The 26,204-nt window shown below is 33.9% G+C and overlaps 3 pseudogenes across 6 annotated transcripts; 2 read left to right on the plus strand and 1 right to left on the minus strand.

The window, feature by feature from the left end:
• Positions 1 to 2,108: 2,108 nt before the first annotated feature.
• On the plus strand, positions 2,109 to 4,675 carry LOC145567292 (F-box/kelch-repeat protein At1g74510 pseudogene; annotated as a pseudogene). Its single transcript, XR_014095540.1, has 2 exons — positions 2,109 to 2,481; positions 2,957 to 4,675. The product of XR_014095540.1 is annotated as an F-box/kelch-repeat protein At1g74510 pseudogene (transcript).
• A 7,577-nt stretch (positions 4,676 to 12,252) lies between these two features.
• Positions 12,253 to 15,192, plus strand: LOC145566187 (transcription factor ILI4 pseudogene; annotated as a pseudogene).
• A 1,297-nt stretch (positions 15,193 to 16,489) lies between these two features.
• Positions 16,490 to 22,237, minus strand: LOC145567293 (large ribosomal subunit protein uL2my, C-terminal part pseudogene; annotated as a pseudogene). Of its 5 annotated transcripts, none has more exons than XR_014095541.1 (2): positions 21,538 to 22,236; positions 16,490 to 16,978 (listed from the first exon to the last, which is right to left on the minus strand). The product of XR_014095541.1 is annotated as a large ribosomal subunit protein uL2my, C-terminal part pseudogene, transcript variant X1 (transcript). The 5 variants fall into 5 exon arrangements; XR_014095545.1 differs by lacking the exon at positions 16,490 to 16,978 and adding an exon at positions 17,065 to 17,338 and having other exon boundaries at positions 21,538 to 22,237; XR_014095544.1 differs by lacking the exon at positions 16,490 to 16,978 and adding an exon at positions 17,351 to 17,487 and having other exon boundaries at positions 21,538 to 22,237.
• Between the last annotated feature and the right edge of the window lie 3,967 nt (positions 22,238 to 26,204).

Consider the following 26,204-nt stretch of genomic DNA (forward strand, 5'->3'; position numbering starts at 1 on the left):
GTTGCTATTGTGAAAATTTATATATATATATAAAAAAAAAAAAAAAAAAAAAAGCTTGAAACCCCAAGCCATGCCGTAAATGTTAAGAGAGAGAAAATTAGGGTTCTTACAAAATAACAAGATGAAGAAAGAAAAAAGTGAAATGACTCCAAAAGGCAAGAAAGTACATTGATACTCTCATTAATGAGTCATAACAACCCCAAAATAAAGCAGGATTTGTTTGATTTTTCAATTAATAATAACGGTAAATATGGGAAACTATCTACTACAAAAGAAATGAATCAAAGTAGGAATAACTTATAAAACGCTCGAAAAAAAGTACAAATATCATGTAGATTGGAGGGGTATTAATTTAATGATTTTATATATGAATGGGACGAAGGATTTGAACATGTGACCTATCGTACAGAAGTACACAAGCCCTCAATTTTACTCACTCTGTTTTTGATTACTTGCTTTACTTTTCATTTCTGATCGTTTTTAATTACTTGCTCCATTTCCTTATTTGGAAAATATTTACAACATTTAATTCATTAATGTGAATCTAACAAAAATAATATTTTATTAATTTTAATTTATCTCTCCAATTTTCTCAACTATTGTTGTACTTTACAATTTATTATTTCTTCCACCAACCCCACTACCTCCATATTTTATTACTTCTTCAATTCTCCTAAAACTCTGGCGAGAACAAACGAAGCAAGTAATTAAACACAGAGATAATTTGTCTTAATTTAATCCCAAGGTAAATTTCAATGAAAATAATGTAGCATTTAATGGTATCATTAAGACTCTTATAATATACGTAGTATACAATGTTTCTAATGGTGTAAAAAATATACATTTCATTGTAAATGACCAACATATCCCAATCTGTATGATGCTCGTGTATAGCACATTAAAACAAATATTTTTTTTTTCCTTACCTTTAAAAAAAATATAGTAAAATAAACAAAAAAAAATTCCCTTTAAAAAAATTAAATGAACTAAAAGTTTTCTTTTTTCTTACCTATAAAAAACAAAATAAATAGAATCCTCAACATACCCTAATGTTTTCTTTTTTCTTACCTTAAAAAAAATGCTTTTATTTAAAAAAAAAAAAAAGGTTGGAATTATTTAAATTTAAGGATTTTTTTTTTTGTAAATAACACCACATATTTTAGAAAATTTTGATTGTAACACCACATTTTCTAAAACTTTAATTACAACACCACAAAAAAAATCAAAAAAATTGATTCCACCACCATATAACGATTTTTTGGATGGAATCCGTTAAAGGGACCCACAATGAACACGTGTCAATACGACATTGGTTTAAAAAAAAAGAAAAATAAAAAAAAAAACTCCTAAACCCTAACCGAGCCACCGGCCCCACCGCCGGCAACCATGAACTGCCGCCGGCAGCCCCAAAACCCTAACCCAACCCCACCATCGGCACCCCCAGCCACCGGAAAACCCACCAATTAGTGGAAACAACCACCATAACCTGTCGAAAACAACCACTTTCATTCGTCTTTGCTGTGAAATCGATAGATGTGGGGCAACAAAGGTTGATTTTGGTTGGTTTGAAGGTGAGGGGTAAGTCCATGGGCTGTTTTCGGGGAGGGGCGAAGGAGCTAGGTGGTTTTCACGAGGAGGATACGGTGGTTGGGGGTATTTTTTGGGGATAGGGAAGGAAGAAGGGGATTTGCAGGAGGGCTAACATCGGTGGGGGTGATGGCCGGTGAAGGAAAGGTTTCCGGCGGCAGCAGGGGTCTCCGGCGGTGGAGTCACGGCCGCCGGTGGTAGGGCTGGTGGCTGGATTTGGTTTTAGGAAGTTTTCTTTTTTAAAAAAAAAAATTTGTTTTTTTTTAATTTTTATTTTATTTTTTTTAAACCAGTGTCGTATTGACACATGTCTATTGTGGTTCCCCCTAACGGATTTTATCCAAAAAACCGTTAGATGGTGGTGAAATCAAATTTTTTTGATTTTTTTTGTGATGTTATAATTAAAGTTTTAGAAAATGTAGTGTTATAATCAAAATTTTCGAAATTTGTGGTGTTATTTTTAAAAATATCGTAAATTTAAAGCAAAATGTGTAATTGTGTAGGAAGAAAGACCACGTGTAAAAAGGGGCAAATCGGCCGTCAAATTGTTTATCTCTGTCAAAGCCGCCGCCTCCTCCATTCTCTCTCTCTCTCTCTTCCACCTCCGCCCACCTTCTTCCTCCATTCTCTCTTCTTTCTCTCTCTTCTTTCTCTCTCATCCTCTCTTCTTCATGAATCTCATTTGTACAGCCGTTTCTGGCCCCACCTTCCCAACAACACCCTCATAAACAAAAAATGACACAGATTACAGCACACTCTGTAGTTTATGCTGTGTGATTCGCACTTTTTAGCATACTCAACTCCAGAATAAAATTACCCACAAATCTTATTTATGATTCTTTGAAGAATTTAATTCAGCTATCCTCTCTTTCCTCGCAATCTTCGATCCAATCGGTAATATCCACTCTTTTGATTTTCAACCATAGTTATGTTTATGTCATGATCATCATTTGTCTGTTTTATGAAATGGGTCCCCACTAATTTCCTGTTTTTTGTTCGATCTTAATTGGTTGATTATTTTGACCAATTGGGTGTTTTTGATTTATTGGGATTTTCGTAGTTTTTACTGGGTATTTCTCTGAATTAGGGATTTTGTTGAATTTTATATTAGTTTTCTGGGTTTCTTTGCCCCTCTTTTTTTTGTTTGCTATTCTTATTCATTCAGCTTGATTATGTTATTAGTTTGAACATTTGGGTTCTGTTTTTTCATGCTTAAAGTTAGGATTTTTCGTGTTTTAGATTGATTGGTTTGTATGGTAAATGGTATGATTTCTGGGTTTAATTGAATTGATTATTCATTTATAGGGTTTGTTTTGGTTTGGATGGATTTATAAGTAATTGGGGTTCTGGATTTTAATTTGTTTTGCAGAGGGACTGGTTTTAGTGGTGGTTTGTTAGAGTTTTAAGTCTGTTATAATGTTGGAAGGTATTTCAATTCCTTTCTCAAGAGACTTGCCTATTGCTTTAGAGCAAGAGTATGACTGGATGTTTGATGGATTTAGTTTAATGGAAAAATCAAATTATAAGCGAAAATCGGAAGATGGGGATGATTGTAAACTTGGGAACTCAATTAAGCTGTTGAAAATCAGTAAGACGGGGGAAATGGAAGTCGATTTTTTAAACCTTACCCTTTCTCTAGTTGTAAGTCCGTCTGATAGCATTGACAATGGTGGGGATATGTCTGATACTAGTTCCCTCATTCACCAAATTGGAAGGGACAACTCAGTTGATAGTATAGCTCGCTGCTCTAGGTCCGACTATGGGTCTATTGCTTTGGTGAATCGTAGCTTTCGTTCTTTGATTGAGGGTAAAGAACTGTACAAGTTAAGGCAGAAAATGGGGATTGAAGAACATTGGATTTACTTCTCTTGCAGCCTGCTTGAGTGGGAGGTATTTGATCCCATTCGGCTTAGATGGAAGCACTTGCCAATTATGCCTTCCAATGACTGCTTCATGCATTCTGACAAGGAGTCATTGGCCGTTGGTACTGAGCTTTTGGTCTTTGGAAAGGGTATAACATCTCATCTCATATACAAGTATAGCCTTTTGACGAATTCATGGTCTATAGGCATGGAGATGAACACACCTAGGTGTTTATTTGGTTCTGGTTCACTGGGTGATATTGCCATTGTAGCTGGTGGTTGTGACTTTTCAAGGAATGTATTTTCCTCGGCCGAACTATACAACTCTGATACTGGAATGTGGGTAACTCTCCCAAGCATGAATAAAGCTAGAAAAAAATGCTCTGCTGTGTTTATGGATGGGAAATTTTATGTTATTGGGGGAATTGGGGCCGGAAATTCAAATCCTTTGACTTGTGGTGAGGTTTATGATCTGGAGAGACGGACTTGGACCTTGATACCAGATATGTTTCCTTTGAGGGATGTTGAGCCAGGTGCCCCTGAGGCATCTGCTATGTCAGAGGCACCCCCTCTTATTGCAGTTGTGAATAACGAGCTTTATGCAGCTGATTATGCTAGAAAAGAAATTAGAAAATACATTAAAAGCTCGAACTCGTGGGCTACTGTTGGAAGTTTGCCTGAAAGGGTAGTCTCGATGCATGGATGGGGTCTAGCATTTCGAGGTTCTGGTGATAAGCTAATTGTTGTAGGTGGGCCTAGGGGTTTGGAAGGAGGCTACATCGAGGTGAATTCTTGGGCTCCGTCTGAAAGCCCACAACAGTGGACTGTGCTCGGTAGAAAGCCTGGGGGGTTCGTGTACAACTGTGCCATAATGGGATGCTAATAAGATTATAGGATGCACCACATTGGTGCTCTATAATTAAGATTGCCAAATGCTGAACACCTTGAAAGTTTTCTTTTGCTATAAAGGTTCTTGCCATTCTGCATTGAGTTTCAATTTGAACCAATTGCATATTCATCTTTCAGCATCACCGGAGGGTATGTTGAGCATTAGTCTCGTGCTGAACAGATATGGATCAATAACTTGAAGCAGTGAGGCGTCAATTTAGTGTAGAAAGTTATTGTTTGTGAATTGAGGGTTCCTTTCACTTTCCTTCTCTTCGTCAGCATCTGACTGTTTACTATTTTATAAAACTTCAGTTTAGCTTGACTATGTTTTGCTTATTCATTGGTCTCTTGAAGCTATAGTTTGACTGTGTTTTCTCTGCTCATTAATTGTTGATAATACATTGATCACCTAGCCATGAAGTTAGGTGTCCTCGATCTTTATGATTGTTCTGTGTTTCAGTTTCTTCTTAATGAATGATCTAGCAATGGCTGAAAAAGCATCTTCGACAAAGTTTATTCATTGGATCAGTATTTGTGGTGGAAAGGAGAACTTGTGAGTAGATCTGGTATGATCTTATCATGTATTGAGAATGTGATTGCATTTTTTGTTGCTTTTAATCATCACTTTGTGTGTATGTGTTTGAATTTGTAATTACTTGTTAGAGAACTCTGTAAACTGCACATCATTGTTTAGATGTCTTTCGCCAAGACTTTTGCTGGAATGGACTGTGATAGAAATCAAACTAGTCTCAGAATCCATTTGAGCAGCCTGCTGTTAGCTTTCTAACTCAACCAAGATAACTTTTATGTTGATAGTTTGAATATTTTGAATTCCATCAATAAACCCTATGTTATTCTCCCCTTGACAACTTAGGTAATATCTTTTAGTGACCTTTATTTTCATTTTCTTTGTTAAACCTGTCTAATCATTATGTACCATGATCCTGTACTGTGATCTGCTGTCTTTTGATTGACATTGCATCATGTGTTGGCTATCCTGCCTGTGCTGCTATCAATTGTGATGAAATCAGTTGGACGCTCTTCGTGAGCCATAAGAGAGTTCTTTGTTGCTTACATCGTCGTTTTCGTGTAGGTCACTTTGGATTTTTAGATTGCTACATGAATTAAGCAGTTGCGATGTTGTCTTTTTGGTAGTTGTCAAAAGTTCTGCATCATTATCATATATTACCCCACCCACGACTGAGCTGTTGCATGTTAGAAACTTCAGTCTAGTTTCCATATTCGCAAATTGTGTGGCTGTAATTGTCAAGGCAGGGTTATCAAACAGAAATGATCATTCAGAAAGCTTCGCTAAAATTAGAATCATACGAGTGTCCTGAGCTTGCAGATTTCCTACATGTATAGCTGATCTATACCCTGATATGCTGAGTAACTGGTAGATTTGGTACTGATTTCCGACTTTACATGCTGGCGTAAGTGCTTCCTTGCTTCCTTAAGCTCAACCCTCTTCTTCTCAAAAACTGTGGGATATATACGTGCTGTCGTCCTCTTTACTCTTTTCTATAGATCCTTAGATTTCATCGAAAATGCACGAATTACTTATGTACCATTGTTATAAACAAGAAGATTGTCTTAATCCAAGCTTCTTCCCTTTCAGTTCCGCAACTAATCTTTTCACAGAGTTTTCACTTTCTTGCGCCCCATATGTACTCTTACACAGTTACACTAGTACAGTAGCATTCTTGTCTGTTAGACTCTTTCTCCTAATTTTTGTCTTTGTTATGTTGTACTCCATACTACACTAATCTCCAACCCAACTTGTGTTTATAAATGGTGTACACTGTACCTTGTACTATATAACAAACATTACCGCCCTAAATTATTAAAAACAGGGTAAGCGTGGATGCGTTTTTTTATAATAAATAACTCCTGTTGTATACGGAGTGCAAGTTTTTATCGACACCAAATCATCCAAATCTCAAATTACTAAACATCTAATAAGTTTTTTTTAATAGGATAAATGAAGCATAACATAAATATATTATTGAAGTATATGTTATTGAAGTACTCTTCTTGCTCCGAAATAGGGAAAGAAAAAAGCAAGAAACTGTTGAATGCCACTGAGATTTGTTGTTTTTATTGAAAGTCCAGCCAAATGTGGTGGAAGAAACAATGTACAATCGTACTTATACTTTGTGTTAACGTACTATGTTTTGTGTTCATGAGATTCTTGTATGTCACAAATCATATAGTTGTAATTTTTAGGGCTCATACGTAGTATTTCAATTTGTCGTGACATAAATGTACGAATTTATGTTAATATAAGACTATATAGTATAGTTAAATGTTAGTGCTTTGTGCCCCTTTATTCCTTGTAACTGCATTGAGCACCAACTAAAAACCCCATAATTGTAAAGGTGACATCCCATTATCACTACCTAGTAACTTTTTTTTTTTTTTTTTTTGACGGGGACACTACCTAGTAACTTGATTCTTGTTACATACAATCATTCTTAAAGTGTTTGTTTTTCTCCCTTTCTTTCTTCTTTCTTTAGCATCTTCTTTATTTTATTTTATTTTCTAGTGCTCCACTTTCAACAATTTGAATTGTTTGAGAGGACATATAATGGTGGAGGAAGGCTCTTCATGGGTCTCTTTACATTCTCTCGATTTCTTCTACGTTCTCCCTATATTCAAAGATTAAATCCACGAGATCATGACTAAAGAAAAATTAACAATTTTGAATTACATTTATGTAAAAGTGTAAAAAGCAATTTGGAATGGATTATTCATCTAATTTGGATCTTGATAGATTATTTGAAAAAAGGAAAAGAAGAGAAAAGAGATGTGTGGTTATACCCCATAACTTAGACTAAACAATGCGTAAGATATAAAAGAAATTATTTTTAAAAGGTTAGATCTAGGATGGACAAAAATAAATAGGTCCAAATAATGCGAAAACTTATAAAAGGTTAGATCTAGCATGTTTTCTCTTAATTATTGTTGTACTTTGTATATGTTTTGAATAAATAAAAAGAAATTAAGTGAATTAAGACTAATGTTAACAAATAAATGCTATCCTTATTGGTTCCATTTAGAATTTTAGATCCAAAGTATAGGAATTATGATTGGATTTAATCTTGATTTAGTTTGTGTTGAGCTTTGCAATCCAAGTATTAAAATAAATAAATAAAAATTCAAGTTTAAACTTAGAAGCAAAATCATTATAATGTTTTAATTTTAAAGCTATTAGTGATCAATAATAGCTTCTCATCCTGCATCTATGTAATACTTATAGCTTTTAAATGTGAACTTGTTGTAATTGTGAATTAAATTTGATTATTGACACCAAAGTTAACTAATATAAACATATTGAGCCTTAATGTATACTAGGGATAAACTTATCTAAGTTATCCATACTATCAAATATCGATCGACACGTTGATAATTTTATTTTTATTTTCTTGGTTTGTTTGTAGTGATCTTTGACACGTGATAATTCCGTTTTGTAGTGATACATCATTTTCTATTCATTCAAGAAATCATGGTAATTTCCAACTATTCTTATTCTACACCTTCACATACGGAGAACGAAGAGAGTAAGGGATAGATTAAGTGGTTAGAGCTTCCCTCTCGATTCTAAGAGATCCTGGGATCGATTCTCACCCCCACCTTTGTGGCTCTTAAAATACAAAAACTCATGGAGAACGAAGTTTAAGCCAATAATTTAGGTCGTATGATTGAAAAAGTTAAAAACAAAAATCACGTCTCATAGTTGTTTAGTCTCATGTGATGTTTGTTGTCACTTGAAAAGTTATAAGCTTTGTCGATTTCCTCAAGTACTACTACTTCTACTTTAAATCATAGCAAGTAGCACGATTTTTTTTTTTTCACTTTGGAAGCTGCAGCTTGTACTTTATAACAGTTAACACTTTTAATTTCAAGCTCTTTCTACCCTACATGGTTACTAAGAGTAAAGTCACAATAAACTCTATCGGATTACTACCTTCGTTTCATTTTATTATGCTAATATATTATAGCATCCATTTACCATATTTTAAACATACTTTCTACTCCTCTGTTTTGTAATAACCATAATAATTAGCTATGTACAAAGTCTTAGGAGAATTATAGGATAGATAGAGTGAATTATTACGTATGTATTACTAAACAGATGAAGTATTTCGAAATTTCTATTGGCAGTTTAACTTTCAATTGACAAAATAAAAGAGGTAGGGGTCAAAAACTCAAAACATCTAAAAGTCCATGTACCTATCAACAAATTGCATTGTGACAAAGACTTGCTAAATATAGCAAAGCACATCCATGTGAAAACTGAAAACCCTACTATATACTCTAATTGCTTAGACTTGGATATAATTCGTACTAAGTACTAACAAGTGAACAACAAGCCAACCAAATTTGTCACTGCACTCAAGGGTTGAATCTACAGCCTAAGGACATCTCTTCAATCATTTCATTTCATATACTTATTACAGATTTCTTAATAAATTCAGATTAAATTAGATTAGTTTAGAAACATTCACATCAGATCAGATCAGATCAGAACTTTAAATTATCATTTACTTATTGCTAAATATCGTTAATTGCGTATTACAAAAAAAAATATGAAAATTACATATTTAAAAAGTTCATAATGAGATAAATCTAACAAGATCCATTTTAATGTTGTTTTACTTTATAGATTAGTATTAAAATGCGGTCAAATTTTAGTCAAATTATTAAATTAGATCATACCAGATCAGATAATAAAAATTCAGATCAGACCTTACAAATCAGACCAGATCTACTTATTTCAAATGAAGAGAACAAGTCCTAATGCTAAGAGCACTCTCACTCATGGGAAAAAAAATGCCCATGAGGAGAATTTAATGGTAAAAATGCTAAAATTTTTATCCCACTCATGTGCAAAAAAAGAAATGCCCATGAGGAGATTATCAAATATGCCCATAGGAATGGCAAAAAAAAAATTGTTACAGTACCTATGGGCCTTACCTCTATATCAAAAATTTATAGTGTTTGAGAGAAAATATAAGAGAGATGGTGTGGGTGTTTTTTTTTTAGCCCATAGTAGAAGTGGGCAACGTGTCGTGCTGAGCCGCCGCGAGCCATGCTCAATGGTGGCTCGTGTAGTGCCATGCCTGCATCTTGGCGTGCCGTGCCAGGTCGGGCCACCATTTAGCACACCCCAGCCCACGACATGACGCCATTTAGCACACGTGCCGTGTGGGGCACCGGGCCGCCCATAATATTTTTAATTTTTTTTAACAACTTTTAAAATAATTTTATTAATTTATATTTATATTTATATTATTTATTATTATATTATTATTATTCTTTTATTATTATAATTATTTATTATTATTTATGTTATTTTACGGTCGTGCCTGGCGTGCCAAACCACCGTCTGCGGGTTCGTGCCATGCTCGTGCCGGATTCTTAAAATCGCGTTCACGACACGACCAACGGTCCACTCCTCGGTCACCATGTCGTGCCGCTGGTAGGCTCGTACCGTGCCGGGCCAATCTCATGTTGGGCCCGTGCCCCCCGTGTGCCGGCATGGCCCATGCCCACAAGAAAAAAATGAAAAAGAAGAGTGAGAAAGTGAGTAGAGGGAGAATGACATTTTTATTTTTTGCAATGAGTGAGAGTGGTCTAACAAGGGCTCGTTTCACAACATGAGTAATGGTGCCCACAACCCATCCATGGGTCAACTATGAATTATCGACGGTTTTATCTCTATCATTATACGAAACATGGAGTATGTACTTAGTATACGAAGTTAATTTTTTAGTAACTTACTAATTCTATATCTCCACGCTATGATACGGAGTTAGTATTCCTATCACATATTGATTTTTGGAATTAATTCATTAAACCTTCTATGAATTCGTAATAGTTCTACTTTTGTGGTCTTGTTATAAGCTTGTAGCTTATATTTTATACCCGACCATTCAGTCAATCTATCTACGAATGATAAAGGGATAAACTGTGGTGACAAAGGCTCGATTAAAGCCAATACAAACACCAATCAATTGACATCGCTGCATATAACAAGCATTATCGATCATACGGAAACCATAGTAGGATTAGTTATTTAAATCATACGAGTACATAAAGATTTGCAAATACATTAGTCATTGTTGCCTTAGTACTTGTATACAAGTTCCGACAATACATTTGGTGCGAGTTGCCAAATCCATGAGCCAACAAACACACAATAGTTCTAGTTTTATACCTCGTTTATCTTTTAAAATTGCTTTGTCCACACCAAAATAACAAAGAAATATATATTGACATGAGCACAACATTCACGGGACGCTTGTTACACGAGAGTAGGAGTTCAGAGATTCGAGAGTGGGAAATGGATTGAAAATTTAATAAAATATTGATCGTTGTTTGTTTGGTTGGTGATGAGGATTGATTGGGAGTATATATCGAAGTATTTTTTTTTTTTTTTTTTTGACGGGAAATATCGAAGTAATAATAACACTCATACTAATTTTTATTTTTTTATTTTTTTATTTTTTTATCTTTTTGCATTAATAGTGGTAAAATAGGTTTCAAGACTCTCGAGTATCAATTAACTTAGGAAGTTCTTAACTTTAGGGGAGTCCTCAAAATAGTCCCCAACATGCTTTGACCGGTTTGATAGGTTAATAATTCTCGTTAATTGTAGTTCAAAATAAAAATCATCTTCGAACAAACACCCAACTCCTCCCTTAAGACTTGTTTTGTTCACCATTAAACATACTACCTCAATTATATATTAGTTGCAACTTTGAGATATTATTTGTAAGACATAAAATATTCTAAAATCGCAACTAATATATAACGAAGGTAGTAATTCAGTAAAACAGACCAAAATATTCAACACATGGCAATTTAACTAGTTTACCCAATCATAATCAGTTAGGGACTGTTTTAAAAAAAGAACCCAAAAATTGAGACCGACATGACTTAATTAAGTGTTGGGACTTTAAGTTAGGACCGGTAACATCAATGATTCCTTTGCAATATAAATTCTCTATAAAAGTTAAACTCATAACTATTACCATACTCTCCTTCTCATAAACCAGCAAGTGTGACCTAGACCCATCTTACGATTGATAAAATCTAATAGAGCTGCTCCACAATAGAAACAATAATGAAGATTGCTTCTGTATTTTTTTAGACTTCTCAACACCATTTTTTAATGCTTGTATGTATAAAACTTTGACAATATAATTTTATTTGTTAAAACTATAAAAAGTTAATACTTCAAAAATACATCTTCAGACGAATCTAATAGAATCCACATATATACATTTTACTGAATTTCAATAGATATCAAGAAGTCACAAAAGAAAGGGTAAGAAGTTTTAGGCAGACAAAATTTCAACCAAAACATTAAAATGAACAATATGGTATCTTTCTGGTAGCTAGTAGCCATCCAAGATATAAATGCTCAAAACACACACACCAATGGACAATGTGGTTTGGCAAGCTAAATTATAAAATTATCATAGTTATTAATAACTGAATTGATCATATTATGTAAGCACAAATTAACAAATCATATGTTATTCATATAGCTTCTCTTGTACATTGCATATACACTAGATTTGCTAATTTGATTCCCCTAAATTAGAATAATTAGTGAAATTGTGGGCTTTGACAAAAAAGTCTTCATTTCTTTAATAAGATATGGCCCACGTTTGTTGTGGGCCCTTAGATTATACAGTAACTAAACACATGGGCCCAAGTCCCAAAACCTTGTTCCTATTGGACAAAGTTGTGTTAATTATGCCATTATCATCCTCTTCCTATATAAACAACACTTTTGCATCATATTAGTCATAAAAAAATCTTTCCTCCCTTCAGCAAAGAGAACTACAAGTGCATGCCCTAGCATAAGCAAGAAGAATATAGCACAATCGCTTCGTGGATAACAATGTCATCGAGTCGAAATTCGTTAGCATCGCGATGTCCCAGTGAAGATGAGATTAGTGAACTAATCTTCAAACTACAAGCATTGCTACCAGAGAGAAGGCGTAGGCATTTAAGGAGGGTATGTAAAAAAGAAAATCTACCCAAATTTCGTTTCTAAGCTTATTGTCTCTAAACATGCATGAAACCTATTGTTTTCACTAACTCAAAAAGAATTTTGTAGGACTTTCGAATCGTTTTCGCATTCTAGCTGCGACGAAAAATAACAGTCCATTCTTCTTCCTCTTCATGCAACCATAAACCACAATAACAATAACAATAATAACAATAACAATAACAAATGGCCTTAAGAATGTACATTTAACCTTTAGCAACAACAATAACAAATGGCTTTATGCCTTGTGTTAGCAACAACGTACTACATTTAACCTTTAGCCAAACTATACTTTCTCCGATTTTATTTAGTTGCAACACACCCATTCGGCATGCATTTTAAAGAAGATATTAGACTAGGTAAACGGATAAATTCAATTACAAAATTTTACCACCTATAAAAAAAAAGGATAAGTTACTACGATTTAAATTTCATAGCTTAATTCATTCGTTTGCTTAGTTTAATCACCTCCTCGAAAAGCGTGATAAAAGGTGTGTTGCAAGTATAAAAAAAACAGAAGAATGACTTGTTCTCATTAGATTAATTTCAGTTTAGCAAAGTTCACTTCATCTCAGCTCAGCTCTAATAAGCTCAGTTCAGTTCATGTCTAATGATATTGCTAATGATATAAAGTCAAATTTCATACTTTTAAGCTTATATTACAACGACAACAACAACAATAATAATAATAATAATAAGAATAATAATAATTAATAATAATAATGACTATTATACGGTTATACCATATTTCACTTAATGACTATTATACCATATTTCATTATTTGACGAGGTAGGAGTAAAAATAGGATCAAGTTAGTTTTTAAATAAGACCGGCCCAACTCTTTGTGTTTTTTTTTTATTGTTTTATTTTTTTCATTTTGATAATTTTTTAAAAAGTGTTTTGGGTTCTTTTATCATTTTAATATTTTATTTTTTTAATTATATAGTATATGTTTTAAAAATGTTTAAGGGTTCCATGTTTTTAATATATTTTTGGAAAAATTCACAACAATAATCCCAACTATGGCCACTCTTTCCAAATTAATCCCAACTATGTGTTATTATAGTATAATACAAATTATATGATTTATCTTCAAATTGATCTAGGTGATCTGCAACTTGTTAAACCAATTACATTTCTATTTTAATTTTTTCTCTTTCGATCTCACTCTCTGCCACCTCTTTCAAAAAAAAAAGTCCTACTAGCCACCTCTTTCAAAAAAAAAAAGTCCTACTAGCCACCAATAACTTAACAACCTTTAGATCCCCACCATCACCCCTCTAAAACAGCCTTACTCAACCAAACAACATCAAGAGCATCAACATTGAGAGGCAACCAACCATTTCACTAGCAGCATGCCAACATCCAACACTATGTTTGCATAACAATAGTGAAGGGAAAGGGAGGAAAAGGAAAAAGAGGGAAGGGAAAGGAAGGTGGGGGGAGGGAGAAGGAGACCTTCCATTTTTCTTCCAAATCTCTCCACTAATTGAGAGATTTGACTTATCAAAAGTGAAAGGAAAATGAATCCCTCCAATTCCCTCCCCTTCCCTCCTTACATTAGATATTCAAACAAGGGAGGATGTTTTCCTCCATTTCTCTTCTCTTCCTTTCTCTCCATTTCTCTCTATCCAAACATAGCGCAAGTCATCAAAAATACCGAAGCAACGAACGTTGACCACCGGCATCTGCAAAATTCCCACCTCATTCCCGACTAAATGGACTATTTTACAACAGTCACATTGTCACTGATAGTCTGATACTATATGGCTTATATTTTTGTTTTTTTGAGAAAGTATGGCTTATATATAATTTATTTGATTCAAAACTAAATAAAGAATTAAATGGATAAATTAATTAAATAGAATAATAGTGAAATTAAATGGGTAAATCAATTAAAAGGACCCCTTAATCCCTTATGCGAAAAAAAAGCGAAATCGCAAAAATATTTGAAAAGTACTCAAAAGAAAACTTGAAAATTATTGGGAATGTCTTGATGTTTTGATGAAAAGCATGCTAAGATTGGCCAGAGTTGGAAAGGGATAAGGGAGGTGATGGTGGGAATTAACCATGGTGGTGCTGTAATGGTTTGAGAATATTGATGGCAAGAGTAAGAGGTCGCATGGTTGCTGGCAGGTGAAGAAGAAAGAGAAGCAATGAATTAAAAAAAAAATAGCACTAATCATGACCTGCCACATAGCATCATAACCTGCTCAAGAAGTTTCAACGGGTAATCAGATCATTTTGAGAAGATGCTTGCTAAAATTTGGATTATACTTGAATAAATTATAGTTGGGATTAATATTAAAAGAGGGGTCATAAATATTTTAATTATATAGTATATTTTTTTAAAATATTTTAATATGTATATTTGTATATACACATATATATAAAAATAAATAATCAAAGATCATTAATCCGTAGTTAAAAATTACTAATTAATAAGTTCAGTTCAGTTCAGCTCTAATAAGTTCAGTTCAATTCAGTCCAGCTCATTTCAGTCAATGAGAACAGGCCCGAAGTATATGTTTATCGTTGACTTTGGTCATAGGATTTAATAATAATATTGCAGATGTGTATATAGTTCATTCTTGATTTCTTGTGCTGATTAATGATAACATTTTGATTATCTGTATGTAAAGGTTTCAAGAGATGAAGTTCTGGAAGAAGTATGCAGCTACATCAGGAAACTTCACAAACAAGTAGACGACACGAGTGAAAGAATTTCTCAGTTGCTGGCTTCTACAGACCTTGATGCAGATGTTCTTAGATCCCTCTTGCGGCAATAGTCCCTCCTCCCTCTTTGTTGGTGCAATTTATATTTTATATATTGTTGGTGTAATTAAAGACAATGTTATACCTCTATGTAACCTTAATGGAAGTACATAACTATATTAAAACGAAAGAAAACTGGACTTTTGTACATTTGTCTTGTTCTCAGTAAACATGACAGTACTTCATGCTTAAAATATAGGTCTGGACTTTCGGTTTTAAGAATAGTCTATAAAGGGAATGTTGAGTTGATTATCTAAAAACCACCAAATAATTATAATAATAATCCTGATTATCAATCAGTTTTAGGTATCAATTTAAAAATCGGTAAGAATTCTCCAATAAAAAAAATAAAAAAAAATAAAAAATAAAAACATTAGAACTTTAGTAAAAAAAAAGCTACCTTTAAACCTAAGGCAGAAGATTATTGAAATATTGCAAAATACATGGTAGTACAAAGTGATAAGTGGCAAATTATTGAATTATGTATAAGTCTAATCATTTTCAATTCGGTAAAAATTTTCATTTTTCTTCAAGTTAATTTTATAGTTTCAAGTTAATTTTATAGTTTCTTTATACATATTACATTATATAAAAATATAACATTAGTTTAAATTATAAAATTGTACACTGACATTGCCAAGACTTTCATTATTTCCCCCAATTTCATCACAACTCACAAGTCATCGTAGGTTAACGTCCAAGTTTCTAAACCTTCACCTTAGGGCAGAGGTCACAGTACTAGACAGTAGACATATGAACAATACAAGAATTTAAAAGCATGACGCCCAGAATTAAAGCACTTGCATTCCTTCAAATATCTTCTAAACATCATTAAACACTTTGAGCATGCCATCCAAATCGGACAGATCCTTTATCGATGTAAAATTAGGAATCCCTCCGACCAATAATATAGTGTCTATTTCTATCTCCATGATCATATTTATAAACTTTTGAGCAAAATTTCTCATTAATATAAACAAAAATCATAGTCATGCGACAAATTATTAGATTCATCTCAATGTAAACTTTATAATATCAACTTTTTATAGTTTTTGTTAAAATGTAATTAAAGATATTGGTGATTAAAAAAATACATCTAAAAATCCGTACAACAAAGACATTTATGTGAGAGGGAGTAAAAAATCTATTTTCAGCAAATTCTACAATACTCCCAAGGACAAGCTGACTGAAGAGGGTAATCAGACTATAAGACGACATAGAGAATCAAGATGAACAGAGGGGTAATGGTTGAGCAACAAGGAAAGACTGCAGGAATCTTGTGGCCCGTTCAGTGGCTAGAAGAGTAAGCAATTAATGAAATAGAATGTAATACCAAATTGATCTTTCCAAAATATGGTCGAAGAAATACCTACAAAAAATGGACTTCTTCATGATCAAATTATTCACTAATCCTAAGAATATTCTCCTAAAGCAAAATCCCAAACAGGAAAGGGGTTAACAGATAACAGGACCGTGAAAGAAGCAATATGGCAAGGAAACCTTAAAAGGACCGGCCACAGAATAGAAACTATACCATCAAAGAAGTATAGCCAAATTTACTAGTTACCACAGCTATCTTCAACAAAATAGAACCAAGAACATGTAAAAGTATCTTCTCGTTAGATCTGTCACGTAAGTTGATCAGAAAAGCTCACTTTAACACTGGTTATATTTCACAACTCCAGAGCAAGCCACAACGGATGTCTATCAGGCCTTCTATAGAAATTCCAAAGCTTCCAAAATTACCAGAAGTTGAAGATGTTCCAATAGACTTACATGGCAGCTGCTGGAATGACCTAACTGCAGATCAGAGTGTAGTAATAATTGTGGAAAGCTTCATTAATTATGGGAATTACTGATAGTGAACTCATATGCAGTAAAGGCATGAAGCAGTTCTCAAGAAAAAAGGGTGTTGTCTTTTTGAGGGATCGAGATGCATTGCAGAATATTAAATACAAACAACGCTTTCAGGAAATTAAAACAGTTTGAGGTACATAAGATGCGAGAATTCCAAGCCTTTACCGAGTAACTTCTCATGGATTATATTATTACAAAGGCAACTAAAGTCAGCCATCTTAACACATAATTTGTTAAAAGATGTGTATAAGTGAATACAAGCCAATCCTATTCCTATACTCAACTCCCCAAAAGAAGCATAATCTGAAACATTGGTAAACTCATGAAGTGAAATACAAGCCATCTCTGTTGCGTGATCCAAAAGTATCCCATATTAGAAAGTGAAATCATGAAGTCACAAGATCCCTCACAAAAGGAACAAAAATCACCTCCACACATCTCAGCACTACATTCTATTTACACAAAGAAACCATTAGCGTAAATGGCATCCAATAAACTAGGAAACATAGAATGTTTACTACAATATCTTGATAATCTACTAGCGCATGCCTGATCACAAAAAATCAAAATCCTCAATAAGAAACACTGGCCATCAATAGATCTTTAATACAAATATTTAATATCCCACCCACAAAAATACCTCCCGCGTAATGATTGTGTGTTCTCTTTTAAGGCTTTTCCACCACACTCAAATGTTTCTATTAGGTCCATTTTTGCAACCTTTTGAAGCCTCTATTACTTCTATAAATTACCATCGTTGAAGTCAATGGTGACCAAAGAAATCTATTCTAGGCAACTCATATTTCTTGTTAAGAGTAATCACTTGACATCTTATTATAAACCATCGTATGAGTGTGTGTCAAAGTAACAATACCCCTATCCTAGATTCCCATAGATAAGTAAAAAGGTCAAAAGAATCATAATAGAGAAGATCCCCACGTAGGCAACTCTCACAAAGTCACAAGTTATCAAGCTATAATCACATCTTATAACAAACAATTGACTGTGTGCATTAAAACAAACAACCCAACCCTATCCCTGATTCCCTATTTCCGCAAAGGAAGTCAAAAGAGTAATATAATCAAAGTTCATCCAAAGCATAATATTTCCTATGTACCAAAAGAACCCAGAGATGAGGGTCAGGAAAAGGGCACCATAGAAACCAATAGGCCCCTACAAAATCACTCAGGAGGAATCCGTGACAAGGGGAATCTTTAAAATTGGGAACAATTCTCCAACCTTATAATGATAAACAAAAAAGAAGCAACAGAAAACATTTGGGCTAAATGCGCTAGTCACAAAATCATTAAAAACTCAGCACACTATCTTGATCCTCAGCTAATGCATGCCCAAAGACATCACCTATGACTTTCAGTTACACTATGGAATTTTCACCATCAATTGATCTTTCTATAAAATAATACAGATACCCCCAATCTGCTTTCCATATAACATAAATGTTACTTAAAGACCTGAATTTGAAGCATCAATCGTTGCAACCTTTTTTCAAAAAGGCCTTAGGGGGCACCACTTACATCTCAGCCTCTAGCTCCTTGCATAACTCACGACCAGCTCCTACCAGAACTAAACACAACTATCTTCACTATAAGCTGCTAGATAACGAGCAAATATTTGATCATCATACTCATACAAATCACTCCCAATTACGATATGATTAGAAACTCAATGATCAAGCAAAGAACTTCACAAATACTAAACCAAAAGTAACAGTTTGCCTAACAAGGCTCAATAAAATAATGCATGTTACACCAAACCAAACTCCCTTTGTAAATCGAAATGTGAATGATCCATGATATTTCAGTTAGATTAGTAGCCCATGTCATTTTGATTAAAAACCCCTCCACTAATCTCCACACCTTTTTCTCCTAATGTTCACCCCTTGGCATCCAAAAACCAATATAAAACTCCCAAAGCTCCCTCTACAATGAATTTGAGATCAAATTTCAAATTTCTATCATGTCAAACACCAAATTAGACAAAAAAAAAAAAAACACTCCCAATCACAAACAAAAAACCCCACTAATACTAACCCGATAGCTTAAATAATACTTCCGTAATAATTATTTAACAGCCCATTCTGCAGGAATTAAGCATGGCAAAGGGAAGAATGATATCTTAATCTACTCACTTCAATAGAGGAAATATAACATCAACTACGAGTTTCTTGTAGCGTGATCCAATTAAATCTCATATTAGACGGTGAAATCTCGAAGTCGCTCCATATGAAATCTTTGTAGAAAGATCCCTGAAAATGAATAAAAACAACCTGGCTTACTTCTCTTTTGGAACTTAAATGAGGAGAAAGAAGCTAGGAGAGAGAACATGAATGTTTGTTGTAAACCATTTTGCATAATCGTCCTCAAGAATTTACCAGCCAATGTGAGCTTATTAATCTTTGCTCCTCCTTCTAATCTACAGGAATTGTGGCAATATCGCAAGACAAGGAGAGGGAAATCAAACAAGTTAAATCAATTAAAACATCTCCCAGGACAAGATCGATTATTTAATTCCTACAATTAGATTTCTTATAATGTTTCATCTGTTTCAGATATAATAATCACTGATTATTTCATTCGTGAATTCTTTTGTTTGACTAGAGGGTCATACTGTCAACTATCCAATAATGCTTTTCATAGAATACCTTGAGTCCATATCCAATAAACATGATCATTCACTAATGTTGATCATAAAAACATCCTCACTGATATCGATTAGGTGAATTATGCTCTAACCACCATGCATTTTAATCAACCTTCACCAACCGCGATTAGCATTTCCCAAAGTTTACTTTCGCAAAATTGGGGGGACTGCTCCCACAGCTAGTAAGTAAAAAAAAGGTCAAGAACCATAATCTAAAGGAACCCCAAGTAGGCAACTCCCACAAGTATTGAAACTAGAATCACCACATCTTACAGCACATAAATGTCTGTGTGCATTGCAACTAACCAACCCAACTCTATCCCTAATTCCCTATTGCCGTGAAGGAAGTCAAAAGAATCATTATCTAAAATCATCAAATCCAATGTATTTAATACTTATTAGCAGCTGAAAGAAACAAGGAACTAGTGATGTTAAAGCATTTATATAAGAGGACCAGAAAAAAAGGGTGCCATAGGAACCAAAAGACCCCAACAGAAATCAATCAGTTGAGAGACCAGAAAACAGGGTGCCATAGGAACCAAAAGAAGGTACAGAGTAAGTTACAGTGGGAATCTTACAATTTTGAAAAATTTTCCATCTCCATCCTTACAGTGAAAAACAGAAAACAAAAGGGTGAAATATAACCAAAACTAATAATTAGGCATGTAAAACTAGAGTACTAGACCAACCTTTTTTTGTAAAACCAAAATGTAAATGATTCATGACATTTCAGTTGGATTAAGCAGCCTATGTTATTTGGATTTCAGACCCCTCCTCCATTAATCACCCTACATTATTCTCCTAATTTTCACCCCTTTTTTTCAAAATAAAACATCCAAAGCTTCCTAAATTCGACCGCCTTGAATCAAACTCAACACTTTCAAATCACTTCCTTCATATCAAACACCAAATTAGGAAAATTTTAAGCAATGCCAGTCACAAAGAACTCCACCAATCACTAAACTGAATTGAACAACCAAAATTCACTAGAGAAACGAAACGATAATTATAGCTTAATTATAGCTCAGCCTCTAGCAGTCTATCTCCTGGCAGGCTGGCATAACTCACTGTCAAGCTGTCAGATCCTAACAAAATTAAGCATGATTGCCTTCATACAATAAGCTCCCAATTGATCATCATACTCATACAAGGCATTCTCAATTAAGATAGGAACAAAAACCCGATGATCAAGCTAAGAACTTTACAAAAACGGGGCAATGTAAAACCAAAACTAATCTCCATGCATATAATCAACCTTTCTTTGTAAATCCGGAATGTGAATGATCCATGACATTTCAGCTAGATCAGCAGCCAATGTCATTTCAAATCCCTCCTCAACTAATCTCCACGCCATCTTCTTCTAATTCACCCCTTATTCTCCAATCACCAAAATAAACTTCCTCCCTCCACAATGAAATTAAGATCAAGTTCAGATATTCGACGGGCTCGAATTGAATTCAGTGCATTCAAATCATTTTTCATGATACCAAACACCAAATATAGGAAAAAGTAAAATATTCTCAATCACAAACAAATCCATCAATCAAAGCCTTAATCCCATAAATAAGAATAATTTAAACATTCTCAATCACAAACAAAGAACCCCACTTATCACTGAACTGAACTAAACAACCAAAGTCCACCAGCTTAAATAAAAATAACTACAGAACCAAATAATAATTATAACTTCAACATAAAAAATAAAAAAAAAAAACCTCAAAATTAAAACTTTCTTCGTATAATCACATCCTCACAAGAGCAGCAAAATCCATATCAAATCAAATTCACCAAAAACAAAAAATTTACCAAATTATCCAACAAAAAACAAAAATAAAACTTACCCAAAATCAATGGATCCTAAATAAGGCGATTCTTCTTCTTAGGACAAGCAGTCTTATACCCACCTTTAGTAGGCTTACCCCAAGGAGAAACAGACAAATGCCCTTTACTCTTCCCTTCACCACCACCGTGAGGATGATCAATAGGGTTCATAGCAACACCACGAACCACCGGTCTTCTTCCAAGCCACCGACTATTCCCAGCTTTCTTGAGCTTCTTCGCCCCATGAGACGGGTTCGAAACAGACCCAATTGTAGCGCGACATCGGGTATCAATAAGCTTGCTAACCCCAGAAGGGAGGCGAACCAGGACGCGGCGGGTGGACGAGGGTTCCTTGAGGATTTTAGCAACGGTGCCGGCAGAGCGGACGAGCTTGCCCCCTTCACTGGGTCGGAGCTCGATGTTGTGGATTAGGGTTCCGATTCGCATCATTGAGATGGGCATTGAAGTGCCGATTTGGGAGGCGAGATCGTTGGTTAGGAGATAGTCGGCCATTTTTGGGGGTTTGGTTTCGTTGATGGGGGTTGAGTGGGAGGAAGAGAAGGTGCGGCGGAGGGTGGTTAGGAGGGTGGTGCGTGCTCGGAGGAACGCCATTTGCGGCGGCGGAGGAGGAGAGAGTTGCGAGTGTGGTTTTGGTTTGGTGCGAAAGTGGGACTGGTTTGTGTAAAGTTGTACGAGTAACTCGTAAATGGCAAAATTTTAACCCTTTGTTTACTTAAATTTATTATTATTGACTAGTTTTGTGTCCTATCGATGTTCCGGGTTGTTAATTGTATTTTAAGATTAATTTTTAATCTATATGTTAAATTTTAAAATATATTATTGATACAAAATTAGTTAGGAATTAATGTGATTTTGTGATGATTTGCTATCTAATAGTAGGGCTGTACACAGTTTGGTCTGGACCGTAACCAAACCAGACCAAACCGCATTATGCGGTTTGGTCTGGTTTACGGTTTATAAAATTGCGGTTTGGTCTCGATTTTTTTGTAAATATGGTTTATGGTTTGGTTTGGTTTTGCAAATATTATAAACCAGACCAAACCGTATTTTAATATTTATATATTTTTTAAATAAATTTTTTTTTTATTATCTATTAAAAAAATAATAAAGAATAAATAAAAAAAACCCATGAAAAATAGATAAAAACTATAAGGTTAATACTCTATAATTAATGACTATAATGTAGTCCTCCATATGAATATTTTATTGTTATGTATTATTTTTATTATGTGTTAGCACTTGATTAGTTGATTGTTATTTTTTATTGTAACTTTGTAGTACAATTTAATCCATTTGGGCTACTTATTTAAGCTTTATTATAAATTAATGAAGTATTATTTGACAATTTTTGGAAAAAAATACATCTCATCATAAACCGCAAACCAAACCGCACCAAACCGTATTATTACGGTTTGGTTTGGTTGGGTTTGGTTTCAATACTAATATGGTTTGGTTTGGTTTGAAAAATTTACCAAACCGTATTTTGCGGTTTGGTTTGGTTTGGACTCAAACCGCACCAAACTAAACCATGTTCACCCCTATCTAGTAGGCATCTAATGACTAATAAAAAGTTTGGTGGAAATGTTCGAATTAATACATTAAAAAAACAAAAATATTAGCAAAAATAAATTAAATAAAATAAATGTTCAAAACCTGTTGGGTAGACCCGAACCCAAAACTTTGGACAAGATTGAATATTTCTGGACTCGTAACCTAAAGTGACCCCATCCGAGATGACTCATGACCTAACCCTAATTAACAGGTCTACATCATATAACTAATATATAAAACAAAACTTTTAGCCAAGTCACGAGACAACGACATTTGGCATTAAAACTTTTGCCAAGTGTTGCGCCATGTAGGCAGCAATTAATTAAAAGTATGGCACGTATGATTTATTTGAATTATTTTTAATAAGATAAAAAAGTTGGATAGATTTATTAGGATAAAAAAGTTATTGTAAAGTTTTATTTTCAATAAAATTTGGATAGATTTAATAGGATAATAAAGTTATTTTACAGTTTTATTTTTAATAAAGCTTTTGGTTTAGAATTTTATACAAATTAAAAGGAAAAAAAAAAATCAAAGAGACCTATCTAATAACTAATATATAAAGCTAAACTTTTAGTCAGGTAACGAGACAGCGACACTTGGCGTTCCAACTTTTTTCGCTAAGTGTCGTGTCACGTTGGATAGATTTAAATAGACTTCATAAGATAAAAAAGTTCTTTTAGAATTCTATTTGGATAGAATTTTAGGATAAAATTGTTAGTTTAGAATTTTATTTTCGATAAAATACCAATATTTCAGATGTATAAATTGATTTATAATTTTATTCAAAAAAAATATTAGATTATAATTCTCAAAAATTATCCTATAAATCTATTTTTTATATCATAATATTTTTTAGAGCGAAGGATTTAGTTCAAAGCGTAAAACATCCATTTATAATATATACTAATCGGTTTAAAATAATATACTTCACAATTAATAGAATTTTATTACTACGTAGACCTGTCAATTAGGATCGGATTATGAGTCATCTCGAATTAGGTCACTTCAGGTTATGAGTCAAGAAATGTTCAACCCTTGCCCAAAGTTATGGGTTCGGTCAACCCAACGGGCTTTGAACATTTATTTTATTTAATTTATTTTTTGCTAAATTTTTTTTAATGTATTAAATTGAATATTTCCACCAACATTATATTAGTCATTACATGCCTACTAGATAGTAAATCGTCACAAAAGCACATCAATTCCTAAGTAAATTTGTATCAATTATATATTTTAAAATTTGACATATAGATAAAAAATTTATCTTAAAATTTAATAAACAACCTGGGCATCGCGGGGGATCGACACAAACTAGTAGTAATAAAATTCTATTAAATTGTGAAGTATATTATTTTAACCGATTAATATATATTATAAATGGATGTTTTACGCTTTGTACTATTCATTCGCTCTAAAAAATATTATGATATAAAAAATAAATTTATATGATAAGTTTTGAGAATTTAATCTAATATTTTTTTTGAATAAAATTATAATTCAATTTGTACTGTACATCTGAAATATTGGTATTTTATCGTAAATAAAACTCAAAACTAACAATTTTATCCTAAATTTCTATCCAAATATAATTCTAAACTAACTTTTTTATCTTATGAACTCTATTTAAATCGATTCAACGTGGCACGACACTTGGCAAAAAATTGCTTCGCTTTGCCAAGTGTCGCTGCCTCGTGACATGGCTAAAAGTTTAGCTTTATAGATTAGTTATATGATGAATTTAAATTATTTTTACCAACTAATTTTATTTTATTTTTTTGGCTAAATTTAAAATACTTATATTAAAGGGTTGTTTGATTGCAGACAAAAAATGGAGGAATTGAAAATTCCCATGAATTTTGAAATAAAAGGCTTATTTGGTAGACAATAAAAAGTGAGAATGTTGGAAGTGTAAAATCATGGAAATTTCCAATTCCCACACCCATCTTGGTAATTCAAAATTTCCATGATTTGTAAATACCCATATAACAACCAAACAAGTTTAATAAATTCCTAGGAAATTTGATGTGGGATTCTAATTCCCATGAATACAAATGCCCATAGGAAATTAATTCCTTTGTCAACCAAACAAGCCCTAAATTCAAATTAATCTTACTAAATTAAAATCAATTTTTACTAAATTGAAATTATTTTGACTAATTCTTAAAAACTAAGTTTCATATGCGGCTGGCCGCACCATACGACCAGCCCAAATATAATTATTTTTTTTTTTTTTTTTAATTCTTCCTCTCTTTCTTCTTTATCTCCTCTATCTCTCTCCTCTTTTCTTCTTCTCCAGTTAGCCCACCCATATCACCCCCTTCACCGAGCTCTCTTCTCTATCTCCTCTTTCTCTCTCATTCAGTTAGCCCACACAAACAATCTAACTAGAGCAACGGTGGTAGCGGGTAAGGGAGCTCCTCGTACTCCGTCGCCGGAAAACAAGTTCAAGGTTTTTAAGCCAAATTCAGCTAGATCTAGAGTTTTCATGGTCGAATTTAGCCTTTTTAGCCATATTTGAAGTGAAATTCAAAACCATTGTTAACTTTTTAAGGTACTTGTTCGTTTTTTTTTCCCAGTTTGGTTGGGATCTGAGTTTGTTTGTGGGTTAGGTAAATAGTGGTGGCGTGGTGTATCGAGGCTGGGGCTGGTGGCGTGAGTTCGGGTTCGGTTAGGGTTACGGTGGGTTTGGGTGATGGTTTTAGGTGGGTGGATCTGGGTTAGGGGCCGGTGGCATGAGTTAGGGGTAGGTGGTGTGGTGTTTGGGGTTGGTGGAGTAGGGTGGTGGTGTGGGGCAGTGGTTTGTGTGATGAGTGAGGTGCAGCACGTGGTGGTGTGGTGGAGTTTAAGGCTTTGAGGTGGTGTAGGATTAGGAGTTACTTACTTGGTTAGGGGTTACTAGGGGGGTTACTTACTTGGTTAGTGGTTACTAAGGGGATTACTAGGGGTTATTTAAGTGGGGTTACTTGACGGGTTACTTAAGTGGAGTTACTTGAGGGGTTACTTGACGAGCGGTTACTTGAGGGGTTACTTGACGGGTTACTGGAGGGGTTACTAATGTGGCATCGTGCGGCCAGCCGCACCAGAAACTTGATGTTCTTTATAGTATTTAGGC

This window comes from Chenopodium album, chromosome 11 (genome assembly GCF_948465745.1).
Source record: "Chenopodium album chromosome 11, dcCheAlbu1.1, whole genome shotgun sequence".
NCBI classification, from domain to species: Eukaryota; Viridiplantae; Streptophyta; class Magnoliopsida; order Caryophyllales; family Amaranthaceae; genus Chenopodium; species Chenopodium album.